The following is an 8,190-nucleotide window of genomic DNA, read 5'->3' as shown; positions in this document are numbered from 1 at the left end:
TTTTATTTTGCAACTTCTATTTACATATTGTTACTTCATCCAACACCACAACGATGCATATAAACATGAACTACTTTTTGTTTGCGCAACTATTTTTCGACTGCGTTGATAAACAATTTGGAAAGTGCTGCTGTTATTTACTTGTTAGGCATAAAACTAAAAGAAGATACATTTGAATATTTATTTCTCATCGAAGAAATAAAATAACCACATCTACAGCGCACTTCTCAAATACAAGTTTCATAAGTTTATTTCAATATTTCATTGGACCAAATGGTCCATAAGGAAAAAACAGAGACATGATAAATGACAAGACAGTGTAAAGCATATACATACAATAACATGTGTAAGTGGAGAAGGCATACACAAGATTGTATATCATCATTGAAAATAAATATCAAGGACATTCAACTTTAAACATAAGACTGAATAAATTACCACAGTCTTGTAAAACTTACGGAGAGGTAAACCGACAAGATACATGTATATATATATAATTTATATTCATTTAGGTAAATAATATAGCAATAGAACGTGCTTCAATTTAAATTATTGAATGAATTTGACAAAAACTCGTATGTATATAATGTATCATATAAATTCATATTTATACTTGTTCGGGTACGTGTATATCATGCTTGCCGAAACAATTTACCAACAAATGGTTATGTTCCTCTTGTGTTTCGATTCGACAAGAACAATATACACGTACTCGAGGAAGTATGAATGAAACAGTGTTATAGATTGACTATTCGTGTAAAACAAATCGATATAAAGTATAATGGAACTTATCAATAATTTCTTATTAATGATATTTATTAATGACCTTAATGTAAAGCGCTGTTGTCATACAATATTAATACAAAAACAAAAACATAATTTATCTTAAATTAACAATAATGCCTATTAATTATTTGTGTATAATCTATTATAATCTATTTTTTTCATAGTGCAAAAGCATTGTTTACATTTTTTCTCATTTACGTATTGTACATGTATTTATAGAATTTCATAACTCTGTAAGTATAGGTTAGTGTTTAATAATATGTATTAACAAAAATAATTGGTCAAGCCTGCCGCAGGCAGGCGACCAATTATTTTTGTTAATGCACATTATTAAACATTAACCTATTTAATGATCAACATTATTTTTTTCAACCAAAAACAAGGCATTGCTCTAAATCGCTGATAGCTCCGCCCTTTCACTCTACAAGATGTCTACACCTTGTCAAGTTTCTAACATGTCACATTTAGATAAGCTAATTAAATGGCCCTTTCAACATATATTATCAGGCCCATTTTTTACTGAAATGTCACCGAATTTATACCGATCGACTATCAATTGTTTCTACGAAATATGTGGAAAAAATGCCAGGAAAATGATGCAATTAGATAAAAAACAATGGAGTTAATAAAATGTGTACATCCTTTTAAAATAAATGGAAAATGTGAGAAAAATACATAAGAGATTATGAATTGATACAAATTCGTTATTGGCTTCAAGTTATTCACTAACATTTAAAATCCCTATTGATTTGCTCATTTGAAAAACAGTTCACTTTTTCATTTTTCTGAGTGTCAATTTAGGTTTACAGGTCCATTTACAATGAGTTTTCCAGCCAAAAAATGTAAACATTGTATTCTTAATGTCAAAGATTGTTTATACAGTTCATTCCTATCAACTGAATTTGGAAAATATAGAGTTAAAAACAGTCAGCAATTTATAACAGACATTTTTCTTAGAGTTAAAAGGATATAAAAAAGTTACTATGTAATCATTGTCTCTGCGTGCCCCACATGTATTGTCTGTGTAATAAATTTGATTGTATCCTCACATTCAGAAACACCTGACCTTTAGAAAAGTAACGTTAGCATTGTTTTGAAAACCTAGATATTTTACAATTCAGAGTGCAAATCACACCTATAACTCCTCCATAATATAATACATTATGGAAATTTGTTAGACTGGTTAGACGACAGATTAAGTGAATTTTATTTAGTTAGTACACATTAACCAAAGTTAGACTAAGCAGAAATTTGAAAAATACTGCAATGTGATTGGACAAAAAATAATGTTGATCATTAAATGTTGGTATATTTGGACATCTCCAGTAATCTGAAACTTTTTTGACAAACTTATTCTCACTTTTTATGTAATAGTTTAACCCAGTATCTATAATAATGTTACAGTAGCGCATTGTTTGGAAAGGTATTCTACCAAGTTCACCACATATAAAGTTATTCTGTGTTTTTTAATCTAACGTGCGTTTACAAAATTGCATATGTAAGATGCTAACTCAAAACAAACAAATACGTAACTTCATTATACGACTAAATTAAACGCCAGGCTATTACCGTTTTGGTAGTAAGTAAAAAGGGAAAATAAAATACTTTAAAAAATACTTGTAAAGATGAAAAAAATCTATTTGCCAATATTAAATAAGGTTTATCTTTTTATGTATTTTTTCATTAACGTTTAGGTATGTCACAGCTGTATCAATTTCGGATTTAATCTTGTTAATTGTTTGGTGCTATGTACTAGATTGTCACTATCAGCCTTAAGCTTTGTACTGTATTTGATGCTTTGTTTCTTTTTCTTCTTGTGTTTTCTATAGATGAAGAACAATTGCAAAAGATAAACATAATGGACATACGAAAATGAGAACAATAACGAAATAAGATAAATGTTAGTTAATGATTTGCGCACACAGGCGCGGAGCTATTTGCGTTTATATCTACCCGATTTTGATCAATTAATCCTAAAATAAATTCGGAAACAAAACATCCTTTCGATTTATATTATGTAAAGTCATATATTGGTTTCCCCTTCGGTGATTCGCAGCATGTCATACTTATGAATGAGAACGGAACAAATTTCACGCCTCGAGGGCCTTAAAAAAGACAAAATAGAAAATAAGCTTAAATTCGGTGCTATATATTCAACATTTGTATTTTCTACTGGAAATGTTTAAATAGTACGCAGTGGGTTATGTATGTATTTTAATAACATGAATTCGAAAGTTATAAATAGATGACCATAACATTGTGAAAATCCGAAAATCTGTTTATAGAAGTAGTTTTAGTTTTGAGTCTGAAATTGTTTTGGAAAAGATAGTTTTAAAATAACTAGTCAGGCAAAATAGACTGCAAAATAATTATACTGATCATAGACTTATATTACTGATCCAATTCGGTTAGAAGTGAACTTACGTAATGAAAAATAATGCGTAGTCTCCCTTCGACATATGAGTTTATTCGACTTGTCTCCCTTTATTATATCATGATACCATTTGACGCGAAACATGTAACGGACATTTTGAAAAATAAAAGTCGATAAAAGTTTTAGTTTTTACTTATTTACATATGGATTATAATATTTCTTACCATGATTATTGGTTGATGTTTGTAGAAAATGAGTAGCAGTATAGGTGAAAAAGAAAATGTACATACAAATGTACATATCTGGCCCCTGCTTACGATAAGTATAATTATGCAAATTTAAATGATTAACAAGACATCCGGAATAGTGTTTAATAGTAATTTAGTTTCTAGTAATAGAAAATGACCTATAAGAGGAATGATTTTGGCAAGTTATCTATAATGAGCGCTTATGTGCGTGGAGCTTCTCAATTGCTGCATTGCAGAAACATTTTGTACTTGTTTTAGTAAGAAGATAGTTTTAAAAATAGGAAATGGAATATAATGGGACACATCATTTCTTTAACAAAAGCGAAGGTATATTTGTTGAAAAGAGAGAGCACAAAACAGTTGACCACTGTTATTCATGTACTGGAATGCGTGGTATTTTTGTCATAATCATTGATATATAGATGTTTTTCAACTGTGCTGTATAAATAGTTTAATATCCATCGTCGATTTGTTTCAAATTACTAATTATTTTTATTAAGAGGTTGCCGATAGTGTTAAAGTTCGACCTTTCGATGGTTATCTGTTGGTATCAAATTGATAGCTGATCAATCCAGGGGCATAAATAAAAATTACACCACACCATTTCAAAATCATTTAATAGAAAATGAGTGTTGGTATCATACGCCAGTTTGCTTAAACAAGTATTTCTCTGTCACACAACTTTTCTTAAAGGGAAAAAAAGAAAATAAAAACACCGTTTAAAATACCCGTTTACAGCGATAACAAATGGCGGCACGTGCGCCTGCTTGGACGAAACAATAACAAAGCGCCAATCTCCAATTGTTTGTCCCGTTATGTTATGTCCCAGAATAATCAAATAAATGAATTTATCTTTCTGATATAATATATTTTATAGGGGATTTAATTATATTTCAAGACAATAATATCATCACTAGATCAACATTGGTTGATAATATTGCTACTTCTGAAGGATTGTAACAACCAGCTGTTATTAATTACGAGCTATTTGTTGTTGTTGTTTTTTATGATAGTATTGTTATTGTATTTGTTTTGCGTGTGATATACAGTGAGAGATAAATTGACATAGATAAAGCACACGAACCATGCGAACCTAGAATATAACATTACAAAGATGACAACAATAATCCTATTTAGACGAACGATGTTTTGATTGTTTTTAACGTCAATTTTACATATTTTTTGTCATCAGTTTGGTCCTCATATCTCGGCAAATCCACCTAACTGGCTTTCCTGGAAAACTTGCCAGTGATTAGAAACAAATGACCATTAGACACAATGGCCTGGATCAATTGTCACATAGAGAGTTCGTCTTACACCAGGAACGTCATTGGATTACAAATTCGATGCTCTCCCGATGATGACCTCACATTTCAATCAAAGACAGTTTAAGATAATTTTGTTAAAAAGCAAGTTGATCAACATAAAATGCAATTGAGATTGAGATAAACGATAACATGCTTTAATGAAATTTATACATTATATGGCATTAATTATATTTTGGATCATTGTTAAAAAGCTGTATGCCTCACATAGTGTGCGTGAACAAAATAAAATGTTCACTGGAACAAAATATTATGATGCTATTTTAATGTTTTAACAGTTAAGCAATGACTACGACATACACGGACCGCTTTTTTGAACCACGTTTAAGACCCGTTTATTTACATTTTCATTTTTACATAATACATTCATTTTACGTTTTTCAATTAACTATTTTACATAACATACGTTACAAACTAATATATATGTTGTTGTAGACATTTTAAAATAATTTCAAAGAGCTTAAACGTGAATCTCTTTAAGAAAAAGTTAAGAACAAGGATATTATATTTTCAACAAGATAAAGTTTTGTTTAGTCAATTATAAAAATTTTCTTGAGTCAGTTGGAAAAATGCTGAAAAAAATGTGGAGGTGCTAAAATCTAGAAGGATAATTTGCGAGAGAAAATAACTGTAGTAAACAAAAACATATTTTTCCAACAAACTACGATAAGATAAAAAAATATAGGTAATATTAAGAAAGAAAGGCTGCTTTGATAATATACTTCTGATATATCATCAATCAGTACTTATAACATTATTAGAAAGTTATTCCATTTCCTGTTGAAATCATCAAGAGAATCATTTTGAAATGCTATGTATGTTCTATCAATCAATTTTCTTTTAACCACAATATTATTTGGTATTTTCTTTTTTGTTTTACAATATATATAATGTTTGGCAAATAAGAGAATATATGATAAAATTTTATTTCGTGAATGAAAAAAGAACAAAAAATTGTCTTGGGTTGCATGTATACCAATTTCAACCAACCATGTAAACAATTCATTCCAGAAAATGTGTGTTTGTTGACAGGTCCAAAATATATTTTCTATGCTATCTATTTCCATATTACAAAAATCACAAAGGCTAGACTCCACTAATTTACATCTAAAGAGATATTTGTAAGTTGCAATATTTCTATGTAAGAAATCAAAATAAAAATTTTGCAAAATATTATCCTTACAAATATCAAACGCATTTAAATATATTTGTTGCCAATTGAAATTTTTATCAGGAAATACTGCGAACCGCTCTTAAGGAAAATAAAACATGCACAATTCGTTAGTACAGGTATTTCGGAAGTATTCTTATACAAAACTGAAACAATAATATAACACAATGTAAACTTTAGACAGCAGTATAGGTTAACACACTATTTCACGTAATAACATTTCAAAAATATTTTGACAAAGACTGAAAATGTGAAACGTGTGCGAAAGGAAACAAAGCTGTTCTGTCTGGTGTGTATTGTATAATAAGTGTTGGACTCGCATGAAGAAACATAGTTCTGCATTAACAACATATTTAAAAATACTCCATATTATATGTAAATAAAGCATTAAATGTCGGTCTTTTTGTCTAGCAACATACAATAATGATCACAATAATGCTTACCCGGTGATAAAAAACCACGCATAATGTGTTTCATTTTAAGTAGAGTTATTACCCAGGCCATGTCATACTCGTAATTACAAATGTAACTTGCTAAACGCAGGTCTTTGTCCCAATTAGTGCTTACACATCTTTTTCTTTATTTTTTTCTGTTTAATCACAATATATTGTAACTTTCTGAAATTGTAAAATTTGAATGTGTATCAAAAGTGGAAAAAAATATGTATAAGCGGGTGGATACTGAACTAGACAAGGACTGAGAGTTTAAGCATTTAGAAATTTAACTATTATTATGATTTATTGAAGCAATCAAAAATGTCACAGATCAAATCTATAATGTAAGCAACCTACAACCATAACTAGTGACCAAACACTCAACGAATGCGCGACATAAACTATAAAAAGGTTACATGAAGTGCAAGAAAAGATATAATCAAAACAGCAATAGTAGCAGAAATATAAAGTATGTCCAAAAAATGTTTGCTGTATTTATACAGTTCTTTAACTTAATAAGTTGAAGTATAAGTGACGGGTAGTTGGATTAAAGGAACAAATACGGTGAACTTATGGTAAGAAGAAATTTCCATACATACAGCGATAAGGTTATTAGAACAAAAGAAACACATTAAGGGGACACGTTGCCTGAAACGATTCCCAACTATTCAGATTACAATAATTTGTTAAATCTTGAAAGTTTGTAAATATAGCGACATTTTAGTCATTTTTAACTTTCATAACTATAAGATAAATGTGATGGTAAATGGTAAGGGTTGCCCAATCAAATCTTTGAATTTTACTCTTTAATTCCAAAGGATACTTATAGGGAAAATCTGGATCACGGCAGTTCTTGATCATAAATTCGTACAAATGTTCCATTATGAAAAAATATATAACGCATTTGTCGCACTTACAAGAAAATCTATGTATTTACTATCAAAATGCCTTAACATACGGCAAAAAATATCAACGGAAAATACATAATTGATATTACTTCATTTTCTATTAAAAAATCGATATTCAGCTAACCGTTTCACGATTGCCACCCACATATCGTGTGCGCATCGCACAATCGATGAATTAATTACAAGCAAGAATCCTTTTTCATGCTCCACGACTCGTCGACGGATATTTCTGATGTCATTTCATTGAAATTTGTACATCCATACATCAAGATGTTTTTACAGCTCGCATGATATACTTATTGCATTAAAAACAAAAAATAACAAAAGCTGCATAATCTCACGTTCAAGAACATTGGAATTTTAAAGATTTATAAATTAAAAAAATCACCCAATAAGGAAATTAAAATAATAAAAAAGCAGAAAGAAAGGCCGGTTTGAATAACTTGTATATAATATTTATAAATGGCATGGGCGTTTTTTAAAGTTGAAAAAAGAAGTTTTTTGCTGAAGCCGGTGCTAAGGGGCGTGGACGGTAACTTGCACATTCCACTACCGTCTATGAACAGGCCTAATCAAACCGAGTCTGCAACATTTTCAATTTTGTCGTTTTTTACGTTCTTTAGGGATTCTTTATTTCTCTCTATTTTGCAGGCGATTCCAGGCTTGAAGCCAATTTTAATTCACAGTGGCATAAGAATTGACTGAATTAGAATACATAGATTCTTAGTAAGAATCTAGTTTTTTTCAAAGACCTGATGCAATTTATCAAAGTCTCATAAGAAAAGTTAAAAAGAAACATAAGTTTAACACACCCACAATTTACCATGACGCATGCTTGAAATATTCAAACATTAGTATATTGCAGCATGTCAAAAATTGACAAAAGATAAAAGATAACCGGCATAAACAGCGTAAGTCATTCTTCTTGTAGTTTGGCCTACTCA

Source organism: Ruditapes philippinarum, unplaced genomic scaffold, assembly GCF_026571515.1.
Source record: "Ruditapes philippinarum isolate M1 unplaced genomic scaffold, ASM2657151v2 ctg115_1_1_1_1, whole genome shotgun sequence".
NCBI lineage: Eukaryota > Metazoa > Mollusca > Bivalvia > Venerida > Veneridae > Ruditapes > Ruditapes philippinarum.
Note: the sequence above shows the minus strand (reverse complement) of the source record.